The sequence below is a fragment of the Melospiza georgiana genome, chromosome 7 (genome assembly GCF_028018845.1).
Source record: "Melospiza georgiana isolate bMelGeo1 chromosome 7, bMelGeo1.pri, whole genome shotgun sequence".
NCBI lineage: Eukaryota > Metazoa > Chordata > Aves > Passeriformes > Passerellidae > Melospiza > Melospiza georgiana.
Window position 1 is genome coordinate 10019959 of NC_080436.1, and position 26206 is coordinate 10046164.

A 26206-nucleotide genomic window follows, 5' to 3' on the forward strand; every position below is an offset into this window, starting at 1 on the left:
AAAGGAGCTGGCTAAAAACCCCCTTGATCTCCAAAACCCTGCTCAGAATGGCTGTACTGAAAGAGAACTTCATGTATAATACAGGAAGATTGCCTTCAGAAGCTTGCCGTGCAGAACAGCTTTATGCTGTAATTCCAGCTTTTTCAGCACAATACAAGTCAATGCTTGATCTAACTGGTATCACTTATGGAAATTGAATGTTCACAGCAACAGTTCTCACATCTCCTTGTGTTTTTGTTGGATCTCTGAGTCAATGTTTCTTGCTGTAAATCTGTTTAGTTTTGTTTATGTTTTCATGCACAGCAAATAGCCTATTTTATTGTGATTATTTGTGGTAGTGGTATAGATTTGATACACAAGAGTGTCCTTTGGGTTCTGTTCTGTTTACAAGTCTGGTTACAAAAAGCCCATTTTGATATGTGGCCACTAATTGGTAAAACTGTGAGTATCTCATCCTATAGATATACCAAATGAAAAGTGGTTTTCAAATTAAGGTAACTTTTTAATGGTTATCAACATTTATATGTCAATCACTTTGAGAGTTGTTAATTGGAAAAAAATTATCTCTTGGGCTGCAGTGCTTTAGAAGCAGGATTCAGATTATAATTGGCTAGAGGGAAGGGCTTCTATCATCTTCCTCCTATGCCTCAGTTACCTGTCAGGGGAGCTTAAAACCCATGGTTTTTAATGATTTCAGATGACATCCAGGGCATTTCTCACTTAGGGAAGCTGATAACCTGCAGAGGCTTTGATGAGCTGGTGAGAGGTTTTCATGTCTTGTTCCACCTTGCTGTGGCACATCAGAGTCTTTGCTTTGTTCACCCAACAGCCTTGCTTAGGGCTGGCTCTGTGTTAGCAGCTCTGTAGGAAGTTATCTTGGTTGTAACAGGCTTGGGTGTGGGTGTTTCTGCTTTTAAATTTTAAAAGCTACATTAGTGTTTTACTACAGAATGTAGCCTGGTGAAATGAGGACAGGGGAGCTTTATTTAGGGTCCCATATTGGTCTCACGAAAGTTTAGGTAGGGCTTTGGTAGTTTTTGCAGTTCTGTCTCTGCTGGCCTGTGTTCTCCCCCACTGTGGGAAGTGTGACTTAATAGCCAGTAAAGTAAGCTAAACAAGTGAAAAATGTACTATGGGACTCTGAAGTTTTCTTCATCAAAGACTTCACTGTTACAAAATGCTGATTCTATGTTTTGCTAGTCTTTACTAAGTATCTTGTATCCTGGTTTTTCCCCAAGTGTACATATCTTAATGTTTTTGCAGTTGGGCTACATTTCTCTTGGCTGTTACTGTATGGTCATTACTGTGCCCTAAGAGAAGGTCAGCTGCATTCTTTCAGCATTTTTTGGTTTTTCATACACTTGCAGTCCAGGCTTCTGTGGAGAAACATCTGTTTGCTGTTGGACTATGTGAATACATGCAGTCACCTCGAAACATATTTAAAAATGCTGTCTGTGTTTTTCCTCTCTATGATAAGAATCAATTATGGTATTGTTCCTGGCTGGTTTGTGGGTTTTTTTGGTTTTTTTTTTTTTTTTTTTTTTTTTTTTTTTTTTAATGTGGTTATTTCCTGCAGAATTGCTTACAGCCAAAGATAGAACAGAGATCAGGTGGAATTTTTGCAGGCATATTAGAGGGGGCTTGTGTTGGGTCTGGAGTTTGTTTTCTTGGAAGGAAACAAACTCCAGACAAGCCATGCAAACCCCTTGGAGCTGGGCTTTTGTGGGGCTTCACTGTTTGGTTGCAGTGCCTGTACGACCATCAGCTCTCCAGCCCTCTCAGTGGGAACTCTTGGAGTGGTAGGGTTGGAACACTCAGATCTTGGGGATTCAAACTAATGTCTGAATAGTAGAGCAGCTCCATCTGCTCCTGGTTTGGAGTGTATTTCTTGGTGTATACATTCTTTTGAGAAGTTTCAGAACTCAAGATGATATTTTCCCACTTGGCAGTTGTACTTTTGCTCTTTATGTCTGTGCATGAGGATTGTCCATTGTTACAATGAAATACCAGTCTTGATGAAGGTGAATTCAATATTTTGTCTAACTGAAATTTAGGAAATGTTGACAAGGCTACAGTTCTGTAATACAACCTGAGTTATTGTTGTACCATTTTTTATTTTTTTTTCCTGGTGTATGGTAATACATTTTTCCTCTGGGCATGAAAAAGCAATGCACATCTTAAGGATTATGGCAGAATATCTAGCAACAGACTTAAGAAAAGTAGAACTGTCCAAATGAGTCTAGCAGGTTTTTGCTGCTCTTTAATATTTATGGGAAAGTGAATGGTTACAGGGTTGAACGTGTGTTTGAAATAGGCACCCCTGTAACGTGCACATGAAGAGGGGTGTTCTTTGACTCTTCTTGCTAGGTGGAAAGTGTTTAATCAGAAAATTTACCAAATAAAAGAATACCTGATAAACCTTTCATTTCATTGGGAAAGGAGGGATTGATCTAAACCCTAACCTGGCAAGAAGTTGATGGGCTGAAGCTATTATTATCATAACTCCATAGAAGGTTATGGAGTAGCAATGCAGGTTTTGAATCTGTCTCCCTATACAGCCAGTACAGCATTTGGAGCTTTTTTTTTTTAAACAGGATTGTGTTTGGGCTGCATTTAGAAGTAATATTCCCGAATTTAGTTAAGTGTTTGCCAAGCATGACCTGATCAGAACTCCACCACAGTGGTGTTGAACTGGAGTAATATATTCTCCAAAGGCAGGAATGTCTGGCGAACAGCAGGTAATGCAAGGTCCCCTCCAGAAACTGTGGATTGTTGTGTGTATTGATTTCCCATCATCAGTCAGTACAAGCTGATTGCTGCTATCTCAACAGACAGAGATTTTTAACCAAGAAAACAAAGGAGGGAAAAGTAAAAGGTGAATAAAAAGTAAAAGGAAATGGCTTTGAGTAGGAAGAAAATAGGAGATCAGTTACTGGCTGCAAAATGAGCTCTAGAATCAAGATGATATTTCAGGAAGTTAAATTTACTGAAGAATATAAACAGTAAGAACTCTTAATTTCTGTGAAGATAATTTTCATCCATTTTAAAAGACCAAAACAAGCTTTAGTGATGAAGGAAAATGTTTAATGTTTTTCTCTCCCTATTTAGTGTGCTGCTTCCAGGACAGGTGAGACTGAATGCATTTACAGTGCTGAATGACCTTGGCCTGTGCAGTCATTGCATCTAAATTGTGGCAAAGCCAAATACTGGGTTTCAACAGGATACATTAGGTATTCATTTGGAACTGGAGTAAGATAAAGTGTGGGGATCAGGTAAGATAGAGATGGAGGATGGCTCACTTTGGTTTGAGTGGGTTACTCAAAACCAGAGAATATCCCTGTGAAATGCAGCTGGAGAGCTGTGCTGCTTTCTTGGAGGTCATTGCTGCAGTGGAGTTAAAGAGGAGGACAGAAGCATTTTTATGTACTCTACATGATCATCTAACTGTGGAATCTGAAAACAGCCTCCCAGACAGACATAAAAACTACAGGATGCCTCTTCCTTCACCAGAACTCATGGGCTTTCTTGGAGAAGTTGCTTGAGTCCTTGGGGGAGGAGTAACGTGATACTCTCGTTTAGTCTGCATGGCCGAGGATCTGCACTCAGGTTGCTCAAGGCATCTTTATTAACTGTGTGCAGTGTTGGAAAAAATGTTATACAGAGCTTCTTGCGTGTAGCGTCTAGACTTGGCTTTGCTTGAAACTTTTGTTTGTGGGAGATGTTTAAATATAATCTTATTAGTAGATTTGGTTCAGGGATAATTTTTGAGCCTCTTATCTAAAAAGTTTTTTCCATTCAATATATTTTCTCACCATGACTTAGGCTTATCTTTGCTTTATGTAATATGGTTTGAAAAACAGTTGGAGAATATCTGGCTTTTAGGTCACTGATTACAGCTCTTGTGGTTGAATGTATTTGGCAAATAAAAATCTGAGAGAGCTTTTAAAAATTCAGATGAAAATTGTACTTACCCACCTTAAATATATTATGCTTGTTAAGAATCTCTATCTGATGATATGTTTGAGAAACCCATCCAAAATACTTCTTAAGAGATAATTGTTCCACATTGTTTGTAAAAGGGTTTTTCCATTCTCTTTGAAATAGCTCTATTTTAGTTTAACATATGCAGCGAAGCACACATTATTTCCATCTACTATATTTTGGTGATTGCTCATTAATTGTAGGTTTGTAGGTTGTCAGTCTTGTTTTTTGTATTGCTTCACTTGCCTCTTCCTTAATACTTGTTGACATTTAAAACATATCTCAAGATAGAAATTTCACTTTCTGTGTATAACCTTGACAACCATATTATCACATACAAATGAATGCTGATTCTTAGTTTAAACAGGTGTTTGCCTTGTTTGTCAGGTAATTGTTATGCATCACCTATGTCGAATGGCAATTAGGGTTTTTCTTAAAATAGAATGTCTCTGTGGCCAGGGCAATTTCAGAAGTTGCCATGGATGCCAGAAATGTTGCAGCTCCAGTGTTCCATGCATTATGCTGTGAACCTTGTAGTTTTGCACTTTTGTTCTTTTCTTTCCTGGGTTATTCCTGAAAAACAGGATGAATTACCCAGGATGAGGCTGGGTCGTTCTTCTAAAGTTTTACGCAATCATGCCTTGACCAAGGCAATCTTCTTTAAGATGGGGATCAAGTTCTCTGTGTGATGCTTTTGTGGTATTGGCAAAACTCTGAGATTTGAAGTGAAGCCCATGATCCTCATTCCTGCCATTGTTTCCATCTGCAAGGGCGGTTGTGGTTCATGTCCTGCTCTTGGTTGGGTGCACTGTGCCTGTCATTAAGGGCAGTGAGGATAGAGGATATATAATACTATTATGTCCTGTGGATAAAGTGGAGCCAAGAGAGGAGCAACTGAGAGGCTTTAAAAGCCATGATCATTGTGGAGAAAGTAACATTGTTTTTACAGAGTAATTTATTTTCTGTCACCTGATGCTTTCGGTCCCTGTTTACTTGAGTTTTGTGTTCTTTGTGTGTTTTCTTTTTTTCTTTCTTTGTTTTCTTTCCACTTAGTTTCTTGTGGAATATTTTTTTTCTTCTCAATTTTGTGTTATTACATGATCATAACATGGAACAATTCAATAGAGATTGAGAATTCAGATCCTGTCCACTGTGCCTTGATCCAGAGGAGCAGCTCAGAGCTGTGAGAAAGGTGTCCTGTGTGATTCCAATCTCAACTGAGGTACTCTGAAGTATTAGGGAAATTTAGGCTGTGACTGAAGAGCTGTGCTGAGGTGTGCTTTAGACCCTTACAGGATGGCAAAAGTAATAAAACCAACAGTGGTTTTAAGTATAGTGAAGTAGTGATAAACTTGGTGTTTGAGAAATCTAAAGGGGTGCAGTGTTACAGCCCAGCAGAGGCTTGGCCATGGGAAGAACTTTAATGTGGGACAGGCTGAAAGCTCAGGTGAAGGCTTTCCTCGACGAGTACGTGGCACCAGCATTCCCTTTGTCATCTCAAATTACTAAGAGAGAATCATTCTACAGTTTGAATCATGTAAATTCAGATTTTAGGGAAAGATAGTATGTCAGATTACAACTTTGGCTGGTTTTTCTACCTTCAGACATGCACTGTTTTCAGTCTTTCTTAGTTGGCAACAGCTTGTCTCAGCCTGTCCATCCTGATTTGATTTTTATTTGTTCCAAGGCTTAATTAGAAGTGATGTGCTGCTGGAGAGTCTGAAGGTATCGCTGTATCTCATAGAGGAATATTGTTGGCTGAAATAACTCCCCTAGTCCTTCTTTTCATGGTGCTCTTTATGGTTGTTGTAATGACTGTAAGTTGTTTGTTACTGATCAAATGAACCCTTGATACATATTCATGTGCAGATGGCAGGGGTTCATCTCTGAACCCTGCCAATCTTTTGCAGTTGGTTGAGTGTCAATATGCAAAATTTTCTGGTTTTAATAAGGCGTTTTTGATCAATAATCATGACTATTACGGAGTGTTGACATCACTTTTATTCATGAGTTTTGATAGGAGCACCAATTAAAGTAGCAGCATCTAATGCATCATTAGAGATAAATTTTATCCTTGGCGTGGTTTCTGTACTGTGTGCATTTTCTCATATGAGGTGATGGCACTATCAGCTGCTCCAAATGCAACTCTGTATCAATGTGTTCACTATCAATGTTGTGATAAGAGATATCAGTTAGCTGGGATTGAGTTATGTACAATTTAGAGATCTTAATCTGTTATTTACTGATTGGAAAACTTCAAATTGTTTCAGTTCTTTTCCTAAGTAAACCCAGGACTGAGCAGTTAAAGAAGATTATATTTTGATGTTAAATGCATTTGCTTACTACTTTCTGTCTGGTTATAGAGCAAGTGTATTTTATTACTGGGAAGCAATATGTCCATTTAGAAAGTGACTTGGGCTGCAATATTTTTGTTGGCAAATTTATTTTCCAGGCATAATGTTCTGGTTTTTTTCTATACCCATTTGAGGGAAGATGAAATCACCATTAATCATGTTTCAAAGGCTGTGATGCTGCAATTACTCTGTTTTATGCAGCTGTGGGCTGTAGGATGTAGGCAGACTGTCATCTGCAACCTGGCCTTCTTAAAGTAATTCCTTATAAATCACAAACATAATCAAACTTTTATCACCAGGTAAAAACAATGCTTTTCTTTAAAACTGGCCCCAAATTACTAACCTGTCAGAATGTTTCAATCAAAATTGCCATCTAAACAGGAGGAAAAAAGGCTGTGCTTCCTTAAATCAACTCAAGGCAAGCAGGTGGCAGGCTTACAAAGAGGGGCTTGAATTCCAGTTTTGGTTTCATGGACTACTACATTAAAGAACCTGCACTGAGAAATTGTTGTGTCCAGCTGCTTAAATATAGTCATGTGGCTGTTCCTCTGGGGGTGGGGAGCTGGGGTCAATCATTCCCCTAGCTTTTCAAAGGTTTTAAATAATGAAACTCTTGTAAGCCATAGAAAAAAGTTTTTGCTTCCTGAAATATTTAGGCTTAGTCTGTGTGATGGCTTGAAATATGTTTTTAGGCAGGGGGGCTGTGAGGTTGGACGTAGGATTGCCTCCAAAGTGCAGATGTTTGGAAGTCCAATCAAAAAGTAATATACATGATGAGATTTTTGTTAGCTATTTTAAAACAATCTTAATTTATTTACAGTGATTTGGGCTTCAGTAAAGCCTGAAAACCATGGAGGAGTGAATTATTAGTGTGAGTTGAGTAGTTTAATCTAACCACAGCATTGTATTTCTATTTGCATGTTAGTTTGGCAAGCTGGTAATTTTTTGACATTCCTCACTTAGCTTTCAGCTTTGTTTAGTTAAGATACTAAGCATAAAATTATCCTTTTTGAAATATAAAATGTTTCCCAATGCTGGGGTATGAGGGAATCAATTTACTAAAGTCATGTACATGAGGTTCTCTCCCCACACACTTCCTGCATTGTTTGTGTCTATCCTTCACCTTCCCTGTCTCCACTAGCTCCATTTCCAGCTCTACATGTGTCTTCAGACAATGTTTATAATCACTGTCTTTTTTACTTAGTCATGTAGCAGATAATGTCTGGAGTACACACAGAAATCTCTCAGACCAACTGGAGTGTTGTTTGGGGCTCTTTTGGTGATTTTAATCTCCAAATGAAATTTGTTAGTGGTGTTTCATGAATCTTCCCATTAAATGTGTAACAGCTCCTCTGAAATGTTTGATTCCTGGTTTGACACTTATGCGACTTTGCTATCCCTACACCACATTTCCTGGTCATAGGGATGGATTTGCAGCGTGTCCTTGTGGCACCACTGATGTTCCCTGCAGCAGGGACTGCTGTTTGCTCCAGGAGTGTGGCACATTCTGGGCTGACTTCAGCTGCCTGCATCCATTCTGCAGTCCATACCCCTAAGGAGTATTTGAGCGGAATGCAGGCAGTGCTAGGAGCTTGCCAGGCTACAGCAGCTGTATGAGGAAACCATCCTTGCCAAATGGTAAATCCTGCAGTGCCCAGGGTCACAACATAAACCTTTTCTTACAGTGAGGAGGCGCCCTGTGGGAATAAATTCAGCACAGTGCATGACAGTTTTAGAGGGAAAAGCTGCTCTGGGAGACTGAGGTATTTTTCCAAAATGGTCCTGCATGAGTCATTTGGAGCTGCAAGCAATACTATAATTACATTGTAAATTGTACAGAGGAAGGAGTTCTGAATCCCAACTTCTAAATCGAGAAGTTTGTGTTTCTTGACTGCATAAAAACTGTTTCTGAGCCTTGCATTCCTGTTCAGTTCCCCTGTCTCAGTCCCTCTCCAGCTTGGAGTCAGGGAATAGACTAGCTGAAGGAAAGATTCCTTGCCTGCTTTTGTGGCTCTCCTGGATTCAGTACTAAGACCCAGACTGAAGTACACAACACAGAAATTGTGTATTGGTGCACTCTCCATGTGTACACAGGAATGTGTGTTGGCACGTGCACATACTCCATTCCTAAAGACATCAGGGGAAGTAATTCACTGCATTATGCATTTTTAGAGTGATGTATTGGTGCAGATTTATCACTGTTCTTTCAGTCTCACAAGGCTGTCATGATCTGCTTGCAATTATTTCATCTCATAGATTTTTGGAGCTGGCATGTGGGTGGGCATAGATCAAAAAAGCTTTTTTTAAAACCTCCTCATGGTTTAAAATGTTCCAACAATCAAAGGTTTTGGTTTTTTGTTTTTTTTTTACTGATACCATAGGCTTTTTAAAGTTTCTTATCCTGCTGTTGTCTAGCAGCATATAAATATTAATTTGTCTGGGAATTTTTCTTGTGGCATCTTTAGTAATACCCGTTAAAATGCACTGAGACAAGCTTTTGCCTTTGTTTGTAAACAACTATCTCCAGTAGATGTATATCTGCAGATTGGCTTACATGAGAATGAGGGCTCTGTAGGTGTGCAAGGACTGGCTGTGGAGGGAGAACTTGTGTGATCATTTCTTAGATAATGAGCTCCAGGCTTGCTGTCCATTGTAAGGAGCTATGTGTTGGTTGTCCTGGCAGAACTCTGTGGCGTTGTTGTTTGATAACTGGTTTGATTCAATTCCTTGTAAGCATTTTTTGATAAGATTAATGAACAAGGTATAGTAATGAAAGATTTGTATTTGTACATTGTACTTGCATATCTACAGCTGAACGTAATCCAGTTTCTGTCAGTTTCCCTATTTAACTTGCACTCTCAATTAAATACCGACCACCAATAGCTGAAAACTCCTTTGAGGCTCCTTCCAGTATTTCCAGGAGTGTTTTGCTTATTTATGAAGCTTGATGTGCTCATACCCTCTGTTCTTCGTCTCAGGCACAGATGACATATAATGATCAAATAAGAAGTGTAGTACTTTATCTTAATTCTCAAATCTGCATTTTATGCTTTTTTTCATGTTTTTATGACAAATTCTGTTGTCCAGCATTCTTGCAGCATGTGCTTTCTCTACGTGGTTGTTTTTGAGTGAGAATAAGAGTAGAATGAGCAGAAAAAACCCACAACAATGTTGCCAAGAAAAACAAGATTCAGAATGTATTGTGTGAAAATAAGATGGGTTCACTGAGTTTTTGTTTGCTGTGGCAGTTAATTCAACACTGGTCTCACCAGTGGAGGCTCATCAGTGAGTCACATAGAGCTGGCCTGTGCTGAGCAGAATAATTGACATTAGCCAGTGACTTTTGGAAGCTGACCGCAGTGCCCTGTGCTCGTTCCCAGGATCAGCAGGGGAGTCCAAAGGAATGATCTCTGGAGTCCCTCAGCTGCTGACCTGCCAGTGGTGATGCACTGCCTGAATACCTGGGGAGACAAACCAAAATGTGTGGAACTGTAGCAATAAAATTGAATGGTAGCATCCTGGGATATTTCTTGTCTCTCTAGTCCTAGAGACCTTTAGGATATCCCTGGCAGAAATGTCTCTCATGCAGAAGAATTAGGTAATGTTCTACTTGGATGTTTCTTTCCTGTCTAAGAGTGACTGCATCTTTAGTCTCAGCTTTGCAGATACTTTATTACCTAAAGTGTGAGAAATTACTATGTCTAATTTGGGAACTTTATTTTCTTTCTCCTTTAGTCTTTTCTTTTTATAGAGTACAATGTGGTTTTGAGCTGCAAAAAGTCATAGCTGGTTTCCCTTGAGAAACACTCTTAACTTCCTGCTCCCTGAATTGACCTTAAGAAAATAGTTTGGCTTAGAGGATTTTGATTTTTTTTTTTTAATCAGTTGGTTTACTCCCTTTTGTTTCATTGAAAGCTTTTACCACCATGTTGCATACAGTATTTAAAGCTTGTGTGGGCACAGGTTGTTTAGACAACCCTCAGCTTTGTCATGAGGTTTCTTTTAACTTGGATATAGTTTCTGATATCTAATTGATGTTCTGGCTGCTTCCTTCCATAATCTGCTAGAGCTCATTGTTTTATGGGACTGCTCTAACATTTATATTGCAGGGTGGTTTAATTCCTTTGAGTACAGCCTTGCTTTCTTCTATCACCCACTGTAGAATGTACTTTAGACCTTTACATATTAGCTTTATTAATTTTCCAGGATTATTTCACGTAACACCATAGATAAAATTGGGTATTTTTTGCTCAGCATTACTCTGTGGATATGTAAGTAAATCCATTTGTAATGTGAAATACATAGGTACCACGTTCCTGAGACGTACAAGACTTTTATTCTCATCTGTAGAAAAGCAGGGTCTCTTGGGTCTGTTGAACCAGAGTATTTATAACAATTATTTTTATGACCTTGCAAAAGAAGAAGGTTAAATACTTTGCAGAACAAAGAGGAGATTAATAATCACATTAGAATTCTGTAAGATTGCAATAGGGAATTCATCTATGAACTGAAGAATACAGAGATGGGGTAAACAAATTTGTAAAGGGGAGTTTAGGAAAGAGTGCTGGCTTAGCTGTAGCTGTGGAGGACTGTGGAAACTTTCCTGTGGATTTAAAGCTTGGAATTAATTTTTTTTAAATGGCATAATCCAAGGTAAGTATTAATGCCCCAGATGTGCTGTATAGGTCCACTAGGACAAGTGTGGTTATTTATCTGGAGTTTTCCAAAGGATAAGTTGAAATGGTTTGGAACATTTTGCTCACAGATGATGTCAAGCATAGTATACCTCACAGATTTTATAGCCTTCAGTAAATGCTGCTTGTTGTCTTCTAAAACTGGCATAACTTCTACTAAGCTATAATTATAAAGAAGCATCCTCCCTCTCTTCAAGGAAGAGGAAAAATTGAGTATTTAGGAAGAAGTTATCCCACATCCTGGGACATGTACAATTTGAAATGTATTCTAAAAGCTGAGTTTCTTTCATGCTATTTTATGATTGTAGGTATTACTGAACCTGTGCAGGATTGCTTTTGGATGTGTATAAGTGAGAAAGGACTGGTTTTGATAAAGACAGATTTTTGGCAACTGTTTGAGAACAAACACAGCCAAGGTGCTTCAGTGGCTTTCTCTGATAATTCAGTTGAAGAACCTCTCTGTGTGTGGTTTGTGCAATGTCTGTGCCTTGAATATAAAGAGTGAATTGCTGTAACTTTCTGCTGCACATCCAAGTCCTTTTGCTGACAGCTGCTCTGTAAATATAATTCCTGAAATATTGGTTACAGTGACTGTGAACAGTACAATATGAAGGGGTTTCTAAATAAATTTTGCTGGCAGGCAGCTGTGCCAACAGCTTCAGGCACTATGGGGCGAACAGCAAATAAGCTAAAAAAAAAAGGAGTAGAGCCATTTGAGTCAGTGTAATCCCAGTTCCACTGCTCCCTTTGATCTAACCTTGAACGCTGCATTAATGAGTGTTGCCTTCCAGAGTGTTCTGTGACCTTTTCTCTTGTTCTGCTTTAATATGAAATGCACAGTTGGGATGCTGTTACCATATAGTTACTAAAAAGCCTGGGAGAGCCAAGTAAAAGTGGTTACACTCTTTTTTATGAAACAGTGTTTGACTCTCATGGGTGAGGTGTCAATCTAGGTGTGAATGACACTTAAATATGTGTTTCATTCTTGTCTTCTGGGTCAGATCCTGTGTGAGTTGACAAGAAAATGTTAGAGTGGATGCTGTCTGTAAAACCCAAATTTGCAGAGGGGGGAGAGTGAGAATTTGGAGCTTCTGCTGTCTTCAGGGGCACAGGAGGTGCTCAGCTCTAGAGTCACAAAGTCATTATGTGTGGAATAGTTTATGGTTTTATCTTCTGCCTGGAATATAACTCTTAAAAAACATAGTTTTAGCTCAGAAATAAAAATACATTTGTGAAAAAGCTGAAATTGCTGCTCCTCTTCCTTTATGCTTTTTTTAGTAGAAAAAAATGGAGTGGTTGAGTGTGAGTGCAGCATTGGTGTGCTGAGTTCAGTACTGTCACGATGTTGAAATGGTAGAGGATATATCTCACATCAGATGAAGGGACAATGCATCTTGTAGCTCCAGAACACATTCTCTTAGGCAAATGTCCTTCAGCATTTATGATCTTGATATCCCAATGAAGGCATGATAGAAGCAAGTGAAACAGGCGAGCGTGATGCATTGGATAATTACTAAAACTGACACATGTTTTTTTTGGCAGAGTAACAAAGCACTGAAATTACAGCCTTGTGGGGCAGTGTGCAGGCTGCTGGGGAAGCTTCCTGATGTTTCAGCACTGGGTTTATGTTCTAATAGTAACCTGTATCATTAGTTATACATTTGGGGTCTTGACCTCCGGGTTGGTGAAGTCACTGCCTGGATAACTGAGGCTATCAGCAACTTGCTAGGTGAAATTATTTGGGATATTGGGATTCAAAGGTAGTAAATTGTGTTTGGTACCTCTGACGTTTTCCCCAGTAGCATAAACAGAATAATTAAGCACCTGGTGCAATGTCCTGAAGCCGTTTTTCCTCCAATCTTCTTCTGCTTCTTGAATCAACAAGAAGTTCCTTTGCCTCAGATAAACTTTAGGTGAGAGTGTAGGTCTAGGCTTGAGTAATATTTTATCATGGGGCTTCAAAGTTTGAAGTTTATCATGATCTTTACTTTCTTACTGAATTGAGACCACAATGAAAAACAGAATTTCCTTTTCATTGATATCAAGTGCATGTGTGATTATAAAGTCTTAATGATGACAAAAATAAAATACAATTCACTATGAATTTTATAGCATTTTATTTCACTATGAAATTTACTATGATGCAATATCAAGTCTGTAATTTTGTTTTTTTACTGTTTCTTCTTGTGTTTCTGTGAAGATGAAAAGGTGATCTAATGGTAAGAATTGCATGTTTGATAAGGAATTGGGTACTTGCAGATTTTATCACTTGTTTATTCATTGTACTCAGTAGGTATCAGGTTGCAATTATTATTGGTGGGCTTTGTGCTGTAGCTGAAAAGCCTTGGATACTTATGCTTCTCCAATTTGTGGTTAAAAAACTGTTTTGAAATCCTTGAATGCAAGAACTTCATCATCTTAGTAACAACTGACTGAAAAAGAAAAAAGGTATATCAAGCTGTAGGAAATTGTTAAATAATGTGCTAGAGGCATTGGTGTCACCTGGCTTTACTTGCCATCTTGACTAATGATATAGGAAAAAGGGAAAGCATAATTAATTGGATTGATTTTGGTGAAACTCAGCTGAGAACTAATGAAAAAAACCCCTGTGGCAATTAATGGAGAAAATGGTACAGGGTGATGAAGGACTGCATAATATAAGTTCCTGGTGTTTTCCTTAAAGTGAATGGGGAAAAAAGCAGCCAGGTCAGGGGAAGAAGAATGAAGTAGAGAAACAAGAAATGAAGGAAAAGAAATAGCAGGAATTCATATTCCTCACAAAGAGAGTTTTTACACTAAGGCAGCAATAGATAAATCAATGAAAGGAGTATATAGAGGATACAAAGTCATTTATTCATTTAATGGATCAGGGAAATAATATTCCCTTGATGATAAGGTAAAATTCTATGTCTTGATGTCTTGATACTTGGAAGTCAAGGGATCCAAGAAGATTGAAGGAAATAGTATAACTAAATACCTCAGACTGAATCAACAAAAATATCAAGATTCCTAGGATGGCTTATTCAAATATTCAGTAAAGGGCATATTTTCAAATCCTCAGTGCTGCACTAGAGGGGATTGAACTTCCTTATGCTGAAACAAGATATGGCACCTTTTCTACAGACACAGTTCCTATAAGCTGTGGGAGTGCAGTATTCACTTTTATTTTTCGCTTTTATAGTTATGAAACTGCCAATCAGTTTTTCCTTAAAGGATCAGGAGTTCTTGTCTAATTCTGCATGTCTCATGCACTCATATTTAGTGGGATTAATTTAAGAAGTGGTCAAGCTTCTGCTCCGTTTAAGTGGTTGTTTTGTTGGTGTAGGGCAGATGTGCATGAGGAAATTATGTTGAAATATATATATCATAATTCTTATTTAGAAGTACAGTTCTATTGCTCACAGCATTTTAGTTTGATTTACACTTCTCCAGCAGAACAGAATATTAAATTACATGAAACATATTTCCATTGGCATTACATTTCTTAAAATGAGAGAACAATTATTGTGCTTTGATAATACTCTAGTTCAGAACTTGTATCTGTCATTGCTTCTTTTTATTCTGCTACCTCAGAAACTGTAAAGCAGCAGTAACAAAGGTACAAAAATGTTGGCAAATGAGTGATCTATGAGAATTAGTGTCTGCTCTGTACCTTGGCAAGAAATTGGAATGCAGAAGGGTAAGCTGGTGATATTGTTGCTTTGCAGTGTTTTGCAGAAAAGGATTAAGCCGACATTTTAATTTTTTTGTGGTTGAGTAGATGAAGGTTTCTAATACTGGAGTGAATGACTCCAGTTGGATTTTCTGTTTTCTTCTCCATATAAGGCGCTTGTAAGAAAGTCAAAGCTTTATACTTTGCAGGGGTTAGAGAGATGCTCCTTTTTCCCCCTGTATTAAACAGCATCCTTGCCACAAGACCCACTGAGTGTCTATCAGAACTGAGTTTTTGACCCAAAGCTGTCCCAGTGCAAGCATCTGTGTTCCAGTAGCCCTGCTGCTGAATGAGAGAATAATGCTTGCAGGCATGACACTTACAAACTGGCTTTTCCTTTTTTTCTTCCTTTTTTATATCCCTTCCTTGTCCAGAGCTGCTAACTCAGGGCTTAGATTGCAGACACTGCTACAGCCCACTGGAGCTGCAGTCTCCCTGCTTCACTTCTCTGTAGTCTAGAGAGAAAGGCTTGCCTAGATAAAGGAAAGGCAGCAGCTGTGAGTTTACATTCATTTACTGGGGAAAAAAGGGCAAATTTTGGGTTTCTGCAGCACTATGGTATATAGGAGTTTATTTTTAAAAGTTACTGAAATATACTTGTGAAAAACATTAAATTCTTTAAATGATTTTTAAGTGGGGGTGGAGAGCTAGGAGCCTCTGGGAAACTGAATGTTTAACTTTGTAAAGGAAGATGAGCTGAAACAATGTGTCAAGGTTTTATTGATCTTTAGCAAGGATAAGCAAAAGCATCTGTTTAGCAATCTAGTGGTTAGCAAAAACTTTCTCTTGGCTGGTTTATTTCAGTTGCTTCAATGTGCTGTAGTACAAGTGATTAATTCCATTATAAATCCCCAAATCCATCGAAGGACCTCTCAAAGCACAGAGCTGAAGATGGCTGAGGCTGTCTGGGAATGCTGCTGGCATTTCCAAAGGTTATATCACAGGGATATCACAGGCTCTGCACAGCACTGCCCTGCTCCTGCACACACAGCACTCAGGTGCAGCTCCTTCCTGAGCTCCTTGCAGCACCATGGTCTAGGAGGTGTGAAAATACTGTATTTCAAGTAAAAGTTCCTTGGATTTTGGATTACTGCTGTGGCATTATCTTGCAGAGTGACTAGACTGAACTGCTGGTTTTCAGAAAGTCAGTGTGTATGTTTATAACTTATTTTGTCTGACAACACCAACTCCAAATCTCTCCCATGGATGTTCTGGATTCACCTTCTAGCTCTGCACGCAGGACTTCCAGATGGGTCTGTCTGTCCACAGTGAGGGGCAAAGCCAGGCCCATTTACAGAAACTGTTGTTAAGACTCTTTACCAGTCCAAAGCACAGAATCATTTTGTAAATATAGACCTTTTTGAAACAGATTTGTCTAACATTCTTAGATACGAATTCTTTTGCTGATTTGCAGCAGGCTTATGCAGTGTGTGGAATTCTGGATTTTAAAGACAAATCTGGTGTTATTAAAAAAGGCTTTATTAAAAAAAAAAAAAATTGGTCCTTGGGCTTTTAAAGGTGTAAATGCTTCTGGTGTCCATCATTTATTGAGTGAATGAAGCATGCATCATTGTAAAGTTAGAGCAGAAATTACATAAAAATGTAATTTCTACAGAAACCTTTAGGGCCAGGGCTGATCATTGACATTTTCAAAATCAGTTGTTGACCAGTGATGGGCTCTAAAAACTCCAAAATACCAAACAGGTTTTGACTTCACTGTATTAGAGTAAAAAGAGATATTTTAATAACTCAGTGATTTTGCAGTGGTTTAGAGTTTATTTTTACTCTAGCAGTCATATACTGCAGCAGCAAATGGTAGGCGGTTCTGGCATGCATGGCCTGGTTCAGCTGGGTAGCACTATTGATTTGTTTTTGCAGTGCCTCTGCTTTAGTTAATTGCAACTTTGTTTTCTGATCCTTGATTAGCTCAGTGGTAAGTTGTCATTACAGCATTCAACTCCCTGAGGACATGATCTATAAGTCAGACTTTTCCAGTGGAGGGTCATGATTCAGCTAGTTCACACATAATTTAAACAGCAGTTGGCCTAATACCCTGAAGTGGAATTTGAGGTACTTGTAGTCCAAGAGTGTAATACCATAAATTACTGTTTGTGTGAAGCACTCTTTAGAGACCTGCAGGAGAGGCCAGTGGGACATGGAGTGCCCCTTGTGTTCCTTTTTCAGCAGGCAAGTGAAGTTAAAATCTCAAGGAAGATTAAGAAAGCTGTTTCACTTAGAGCAAAACTGCCATTTAACGTTTCATTGGGAAAGCTCTGTTTCATCACAATTGCCATAATATTTGTTTGCCCAGATTCTGTATTTGGATTTCTTTTCATGCCTATTCCAATAATGAGCAGAATAAAAATGTCTTCATGTGGTTAGATTAAGCTAATGAACTCTAAATTTTGCACTTACTGGTGTTCTACATTTTGTATAAGTTCAGTGCAGAGCTGCCTTCAGTTACTTTAAACAATTTTTAAGATACAGGGAACTTGTCTCTGCTATAGCATCTAAATGGCTTTGTCAAGCAGAGCTGGTGTCTCACAGTGCCTCTAGAGGCAGCAAATTGAGCATAAATGAGTTGAATTCATCTGTTTTCTGACTGTTTTGGCACAACGTGTCTGTGGGCCGGAGTGTGACTGTCCCTGCACCTAAGAAGAGATGGTTATTTACTGAAAGATTTCTGATGTACACAGGGGCTGGGATTTCCAGTTCAGTGCCACAGCACACGGCAGGGTGGAAGGTGGCAGAGACAGTCCTGCTGCTCTTCTGCTTTCCACTGTTTATTGTCAGACCTTTTTATAGTGTGTGATTAGAGAAAACTTCACTACAGTTTTTTGCAGGGCTTTTTCCTTTTTTCCTAGACATTTTCCTTACAGGAACTGTTTGTCCCAGTGCAGAAGGGCAGTAGAAGTAGGAGTAAATGTTTGGACAGAAGGCAGCAAGGAGCACAACTGCTCCAAGAGTGTGAAAAATCAAATGCAAAACTCTTGCTGTGACTAATGATGGAGTAACATCAGATCTGCAGTGTTTGAATGGCTGTGTTGCTGCAAAATGCTTTTCAGCCTCTGAGGTAGTGACTAACTTAAGTGCATTAGCACAGGTTTTAAAAAAACAGAAACTACCATCTAGATTGTTGGGTTTTTTTTAAAATGTGATTGAGTCAAAACTCTAGAAAACCTTCTCTCTTATAGGGTGATAACTAAAATTTTGGGTCATGGTTGAATATGGTTTTCTCCCAGAGGGTGGTTGGGAACTGGAAAAGGCTCACCAGAGAGCAGCACCAAGACTGAGTTCAAGTGGTTTTGGACAATTATCTCAGACACACAGTGACATTCTTGGGGCTGTTCCATGCAGGGCCAGATGTTGGACTAAATGATCCCTGTAGGTCTCTTCCAACTCAGAAAAAATGTGAAGTAGTATGTTTTAATAAGCAATATTAATCATGTAAAACTAGTAAGTATGTACATTCAAAAGATATTTTTCCCTTAAAGCACTTTAAAAAATTGTGTAGAGAATGTGAATGGTGTTCTAAGTATAAGCAAGATATATGAAGATGGTGGTCAGGTAGGTGGGCAGAGTTATTTACACAGACTTGATTCAGAAAATCTTTCCTATAGATGTTTAAGCCTACAAAAAACAGTAGTGAAATCGAATTTTAACTGTAAGGTGTTTGCATGACTGGATTTTGGTTTTCTGTTCTTGAGTGTGTTTGATTTTCTCGATTCAAAAATGGATTCTGCTTATAGGGGACAGGAGTTCCAGTGCACCCATAAAAACCTGTGTGCTCCATGCTGTTCCCCATGATGTGCTTGTGTGAAGCTCTGTGTCTCTGCTTTGCTGTGTGTGCTGAGCTGCCCCATCCCTGCTGTCTGTCTGCTGCTGCATCTCTGCCTCCCCAGCTGCCAGACTGGTTTTAGCTCTGCTTTGTCTTGGTTTCTTTATTGCCTGTGGTGTGGGCAAGGAGCCAGGCAAGGCTGCAGCCAAATGATTCAGAATGTAAAATGCCTTCCATGTCTGCTTCGGTGCTTTACCTTGAGCTTCTTGCAGTCACCTTTCCTACAGGCATCCTGCCATTTGGGAGAGTCGCTCCTTCTCACAGGGCCATTAAACTTCTGAAAGTTTGCGGGGGGATGAAGCTTCTGCCACATCTCTAATTAATTTCTTCTTTATAGGCAATTATCTTTTTGTTTAAACCTGCATCTAGGCTGCATTATGCTTATTTTTTGTTCAGCATTAGGCTTTAGCATCTCTTAAAGTTGAGCAGTTATATCATTTTAAAACACTTTTGTCTCCAACATTTTGGTGTATTATTAAAACAAACGTGTGCATTGCAGTGCCTTTTGGCGTAATATGTAAGGTCAAAATATAAGTATACCCTTTAGTTTAATGTACATTTGAGATGCAATTCTAGCTGCTTTATCCCTTTTAGCTTAAATAACCATAAGAGCAGTGTCCTCTGCTATGGAAAAAAGGGCTTCATCAATATCTAGATGTGCTCTGTCATTCAGGAGTGTCAGCAGCCAGGGAATCCCTGTGCTGCAGTTGATAAAGCTTTTGGATGCCCTGCTGCATCTTTACAATTTGCTGTCATCAAGCAGAATAGCCCAGTTGATGTTTTTGCAGGTCACAGGGAATGAAATGATGTCCCAGCCATGTCCATTTCCAGGTGGAGATAATTGTGTCTGAAGTGGTTGCCAAAAAAGGTTGTCAATAGTCTGAATACAGGTAATCAGTGACTAGAAAAGCAAACAAACAAAAATCTGGTGGATTTTGTTCCTGTGTTTGTCTTTCTTTCCAGTTGCCCTCCCCAAACCACAAATGTTTCTGGCAGGGGGTTTGGAAGGAATCCCACCATGGGCCTTTTCAGTGCTTGCTTGGGTTAATTCCATCCTGTTGTTTGTGCTGCTCCTCAAAGCCACTTGTTTTATTCTTTGCTTATTAGAAATACAGTGGCTTGCACTTTCTGCATTTATAGAGCTGCACTTTCTCCCGGAGTAAACAGATGAATCTAAGTGTCAGAGACCACTTCAAACAGGTTTGTGAGACAGCTCTGTAGTGCTTCCTAGTAGAGGTGTAGACAGAGGAGTTACACAGCTGCCCTCTACCTAACCCTCAATCTGGTTCTTAACTGCAACTCTTCCATATTTGAGTCATGGCCAAGCCAATCCACCTATGGTCAGCAGCTCAGTGGCTGTGCATTGCAGATATTTTTTTATAAGGTACTTTTTTTGTCTGATACTGGTTAAATGATACGTGAAATTGAGAAATTAATTCTCAACTTTCAAATGCAACCTCTTGCACTTGTTATTTTCATTTACAGGGAAATGACAGGAGCAATAAAATTTTGATCTGTTAGAAAAAACTCTAAATTAAAGGATATCAAACCTGAATACCCAAATAAGTCATGTTTCAACAGTGCAGAATAACAGAAAATACAGGCTTGCTGTGGTTTTTTTTACACTAGGACATTTTTTGGAAAAAATATTGAAGTGTCTCTCTGAAGTTTGTCACACCTACATAATAAGAGCATTTTGAGAAAAAAAGATTAAAGCAGGAACTTGAAGACTTAACAGTATTATTTAAAGTTAAATTTTTAGCTTCTGCTGTGAGGTTCATGGCTTTGTGGTGGCAAGTAGGGATTCTGTCACAGGCTCTCTTCCTCATTCTGCCTGCATCCCTTGCATTTGGAGCGGGTTTTATTTTCTTGGGTGAATTTAATGCTTTTTGCAGACTTACTGCTCTGACAGTAACTCTCTGGCATGTCCGTTATCATGTGCTTGCTCTGCCATAGTGGACATTAATATGCAAGAGCCTTTAAAAAGCGTTTGTGGCAGAGTGCTCCTGCAGCTCTGGCAGCAGTGTCAGCAGCTCGGGTGAGGTGACAGCCCGAGGGGTGGCTGTTGTGTGACAGAGTTCTCTGCCACCTTTAAATAACTGCCATGGCTCGATGCTTTTGCAATTTTCCCTCACCAAGGCACTGTGTGTTTGCATTGCCAGTCACACAGCCTTCCAACAGATGCCTGAGCAAGTGTTCATCTGAAACTGCCAGTCTTAAAACTCTGTTTATTCCTCCCTTCCTCTGAGGAGTTAAAAATTAAAACATGCCTCTGAATATTCTTCTGCACCTCTTGATTGTTCTGCTTTGTGGGTGTTCACTCAAAGCACAGAGTGTGTTTCCAGCTGTTGGCTTCCCAACACCTGATTCTGCATTTTTCTACATGCTGGTAAATCTGGTCTCTCCAGTGTTTTATCCTTGAGTGCTAAACGGCGGCAGAAATGTCTTCTCCTGAGCATCAGTTTGTCTCTGCTCTCCCATTTCTAAAATGAAAGTGAGCTATGAAGGTGGCAGGTCTTTATTATGTGATTAAAGAAGGTGTCAAATACTGTGATGATGGCAGCTCTGTGGATATTTGAGAACTGATAGCTAAGCCAGACGATTTTCTAGTAAGTCAATTGCTGTTCACCCTACAGAAATGATTTACTGTAGTTTAGAGAATTTCTGTTAATCAGATAAACCATCTTAATTGCAGTGATAATGGCTTACTGACAAGTACAAGATAAAACATGGGATTTTAACCTTGAGTCAAAGTGGCAATTAATTACATATTTAAAGGCAAGTCTATAATTTTTATTTCTTTGCTTTGGAGAGTGGATCTCAGTGCTTGTAAAAATATCCCTGACTGATAACATGATAAGACTGACTTATTTGCCAATAACACCCGAGTGTTTTGTTTATACACCTTGAAGTGCACTCACAGTCATCCTTTGTGCTCAAATTTAGATGCTTCTGGGTAGATATCTTTTTACCAGCAGAAATGTAGCTTATTAACTCTTGCTGATGAAGATGCACAGATCTCTGGCTAGCAGTCTATTGAATAAAGATAGTTCTCAAAATTAGCTTTTCTCACAAGGAGAGGTAGCAGTGTCCGCCAGCAACTTTGCATTTATCACCAAGGAAATTCTATAGGATTTGGTTACTGACTTTTTGAGCCTTGAAAATGTACCATTTTGAAAGTATCACAATATGGAGAAGTAAAAACAAGTATCAAAGGGTGAGTCTTTGTATGAGTTGAAAAAGAAATCATTTTGACTTGGAGAAGAAAAGTGCAGATCTTCTAACGCAATGAAATATTAATTGATTGTTTTGATCAGCGTATTGTAAGGAGTACTCACAAAACAGGCAGATCAATTGATGTAAATGTCACAAGTGAGTTGTTCATGACCCTGAGCAAAGCAAAGATTTGTTTTCATGTGAATGAATATTCAGTGCTGGAAACCTTGCACGTAGTGCTGGAATACAGCTGTGTACAAAAAAAGACCCCAAAACCCCCTATTCAATGTGAATTGTGAGAGTTGATGGTTTATGTGGATGAGAATTCATGACAGAACTGTGTGTCTCATAAAAAGTAACCTAAGAGAGGATACCCAGCTAACTTTTACTAGGTTTTCCATGTGTTTGCTCCCTTTTGCCTTAGCCAAAAAAGCAGAAAAGAAAACTTTCCAAGGCACCATCCTTGTGCCAGGAAGCTTTGTAGCAGGGCAGGCCTCTACTTGTATCGCATATTCAGACCAGTCTGCAAGGTCTTTATCTTGCTAATATTTTAAATAATTCAGTGCCTGGCAAGATAGTGACTTAATATTGTAAAATAGAGATAAAACCACAATTAATCCAATGTTGCACAACAGCCACAAATAGATGAAGAAAGCAGAATAGTAAATGTATGCTTGTTTCCTAAAACAGATAGTCGAGCAGATTTAAAGGTATGGTGGTGAATTGCTCCTCCTTTTATTTCAGGCATTTGGAGGAAAATCTCTTGGTTTTAAATTTCGTGGATGAAAAATAAGAGTATTATTTGTCCAGGACCTTGCATGAGTGAAATATCTCCTGTTCATAGAGCAACAGCAGGGAATATGAGCTGCCCTCAATATCAAACAGATTAATTTCAGTTTGGATGCTCAGCTAAGACCATTTGAAAGATGGAATACCTATTTCTGTCAAGGAAGGCATAGCATGTCACAGTTGTAAACATAGTGAAGTGAAGGCAGTTGAGGTTTGGCAGAGAGATGGGGATTTTCCATCCACAAATACCTTGTAGTACCTCCTGGCTCCAGTACTCCCAGCTTCCAACATTGCTCCCTCTTCAGATTTGTTTCAGTTTATCAAGGCAAGGATTTTCACATGTAATTTTCTCTAGCTTAAGTAAGGAAACTGATAATTAGTCACTTTTATTTTATTCTCTTCCCTCCCCCCGATAATTCTTCATGTTTTTTTTTTAATATATATAAATTTGTGTTGCAGTTTACATTAGTGTTTACACTGAGGTTTCCATCTTCAAGAAAGAAGGTTTTTCTCAGGTGATCTCGATGCTGCTGTTCTTTGGCTGTGTCCCTTTTCTTGTTCTAAAAGCAGAGTCCAAGATGTAGGAATTCAGTAGCAGTCCTTTTTGTCCACCTGCAGGAGACAGAGGAGAGTGCACATCTATGTATGTGCCTGTGTAGTAAAGCAATTTCCAAAGGAGGAGCTTTGCTTGAGTTTTCTTGCATACGTTTTCTATTAAAACAGAATGGGTTTTAGACAAGTGTGGGAAACTGTTGCTAAAGATTTGATGCATTTGACCAGGCTGTTTATAACACTGGCCTGTAATGACTATTCCCTGTTTAAGAAATCCTCATATGTTTCTGCATTTCTCATTATTGTCTTTGTGTTCATTTTTTATTAAAAAAAAAAAAAAAATTGCAACTGCAGTAGAAGCAAGACTGTTTATGATGGTAATTTCACACAAGCTTAGTTTTTTTCAGTACTCCTAGCTATTTCTTTTGAAATTAACTGTGAAATACATAAATACCAGTAGAAATGCACAGCTTGCTCTCTTGAATTGTCGTTATTTGACTGTAAAACAACATTAGAGGCTTTTGGAAAAGCAATATTGAGACAGTGTCTGTGAAGTTGTGTTTGTGTACAAATCCAAAACATCAAGTAATTGAATTTTCTTTGTTGGCTACCAATAGTACTTGCATGTGATTGTCCTGGAAGTAGCTTAAGGAATGTGAACTGTTACTGTTGATTCATAAATTCAGCAATGCCAATGTATGTTGTTGGGGAAGGAGTAGAGGAGATGAGCCTGTGGTTTGGTGTGATTGTGGGATGCAGGCTGAAGTTTCACAATGATGCTTTTGTTTCATCAGCTGATTCCTAGGCTTGGCTTTTGAAAAAAAGCATTTTGCACTCTGTGATCTGTGGTTTCCCCCTCAGAGAGCTGATAACTGTGGGAGAAGATTGTCTGGCTGTGTGTTACTGGGGTATCATGAAGGAGTCAGTGGAGCTGTGCTGTAAATGCAGGAGCACAGCTGTTAGCCCTGAGCTGTGCTTCCCAAGGACATCAGGCAGCTCTGGGTGCTCAGGTACCTTGTGCCAGCTGGTAGGGACAGATGTTAAAGATCTGTGAGCAGAGTTGAAGTTCAGTTAGCCTGCAGTCTACACCTACACAAACAGATTTGAGAATCTCACTCAAAAGGCATTGATACACTCAATTCATACAGTGAGTTCTTGAAGCCTTGGTAGTGAAGCTTTAGTTTATTAGAGGACTGAGCTGCTGCAAAACTATCATAGTTTTGCTTCAGTGTTTGCAAATCTAGTCACTGTACCTAGAGCCATAGAACAGACTTGGTATCTCAGAGCTGCAAAAAAAAAAAAATAGGGAAATGAAATGCTTGGCACAGGCATTCAAGGTATTCAGTATGAAACTCTGGCAAGGATCCATTTCCATTTTTTTAAAATATTGTATTTCCAAGCTTTGAGGTTTGGTGTTTTCTGATTTTGTTTTGTGTTGTTTTGGGGGTTTTTTTCCCTTTTCTGCCTGTGCTCCCACTTCCCTCACGTTTCAAGAGGGTAACTTAAAAATTTCTTTCTTTGAAAACTTAACAGGTGTTAGTACCTACTTTCCCCATCCCTCTTCTTTTACATCCAGTCCTTAAAGTTATGGACTCTGCCACAGAATATGGTCAGCAGGTGCCTAAATTTCCTCCAACATTAAGGAGGATGAATCTCTGTTTCTTTCCTCTGGTTCTGGAGGTTCGGCCCAGACTGATCCCTGCCTGGGGACAGAGCTGCTGTGTGTCATGGTTTAATATGCTTGTGAAGGGTGGGACAAGGCAGTCTTTCATTACCAAATATTGAAGTTGCCTCACTGAGGGTTTTAAAGCTGAACAAACTGTGAACATGACTTGCAGCACGTTCCAACAACATGGATGTTCATTGGAGCAGGGACTGGAACTGTCCCAGTCCCCAGCAGCCAGTACCATTGTGTGTGTGATGTGATCAGTCTTTCAGTCTAAACCTCATGGTCTCTCATGTTTTAGAAACTTACATCTTCTCCTTAGTCCCAACTGTAATAGAAGATACAGCTGGCACTTGCTAGCTTAGAAATTCTCTTATGTAATAGTCTGGATTTAAGTATTTTCCACCAAATTACTCTGGGATGGATCACTTGCCAAAATTTTGAAATAAGATTAGTAATGACTGTAATAGTGTGCAAAACCTGAATGTTTCTCCTGAATAGATGCTGTAAGTAATTTAATTTGTCATAAATATTATTTTGGTTCCCATGCTCTTGTGTCTCTTCCATATCTGTGAATTTAACTTGATACCACCACCTTACCAAAATGGTTGGGCTGTTCAGACTGTATTCAGATAACCTAAAGGAATTTAATGTGATAAATCCTTAGAACCCATATAATAATCGTGTTTTTTAAGATACTCCCTCTGAGATTCATTTAGCACAAGTGAGAAAGTGCATATTGCCAACTTTTCTCAATTTTGAAAAATGTTGAAATCACTTAATAAAGCCCATCTGATCTGTATAAATCAAACTTAATACTGTCCTTCAGGCTAGCCAGTTCAGGAATCTGAATGCATTAATATTAATGAGAAATCTATTGATTTTAATAGTAAGGGATTGTGTTCAGTATCACGGATTTTAAGTCTTTGTGTAGTGAATGGCACTTCTTAAACTCTTAAGTGAATGTCATTCTTTCAGAAGTATGTAATATGTTCATAAATTGATTATGAGGAGCTAAGTTATGAGAAATTTTTATGATAGTGATATTTTTTATCATGTAACCTTTAGCACTGGAGCTGAATGCTGGTAGGAATTGGGCTGTAAGGGACAAGAAAGCCAGCATTTATAGCCTGCATCCAAGTCTGTAGGCATAGAGTTTGTACAGGGTTCTGGCTCTCCTTTGAGGGACAGCTGTGGGACCAGGGACCCCAAATTAAATTACAAAAGTATGGACTTTAAGTCCTGCAGATAAATTAGATTTAAATAATGATAACAATATTGTATTCCTCATTTCCATAAGAGGATGATCCCTGCTAATTTTGTATCAATCTTTTACTTGAAAAAACATACCCCGATAAAAACAAAAGCCCAAAAGCTTTTACAATTAGAAGAAAACACCCAAAC

At 38.8% G+C, this 26206-nt stretch overlaps 1 protein-coding gene across 8 annotated transcripts in view; it reads left to right on the top strand.

The window, feature by feature from the left end:
• The window catches only part of GULP1 (GULP PTB domain containing engulfment adaptor 1), a 143060-nt gene that overhangs the window by 33169 nt on the left and 83685 nt on the right, over positions 1 to 26206 (top strand). The gene's annotated exons all lie outside the window — the stretch shown is intronic.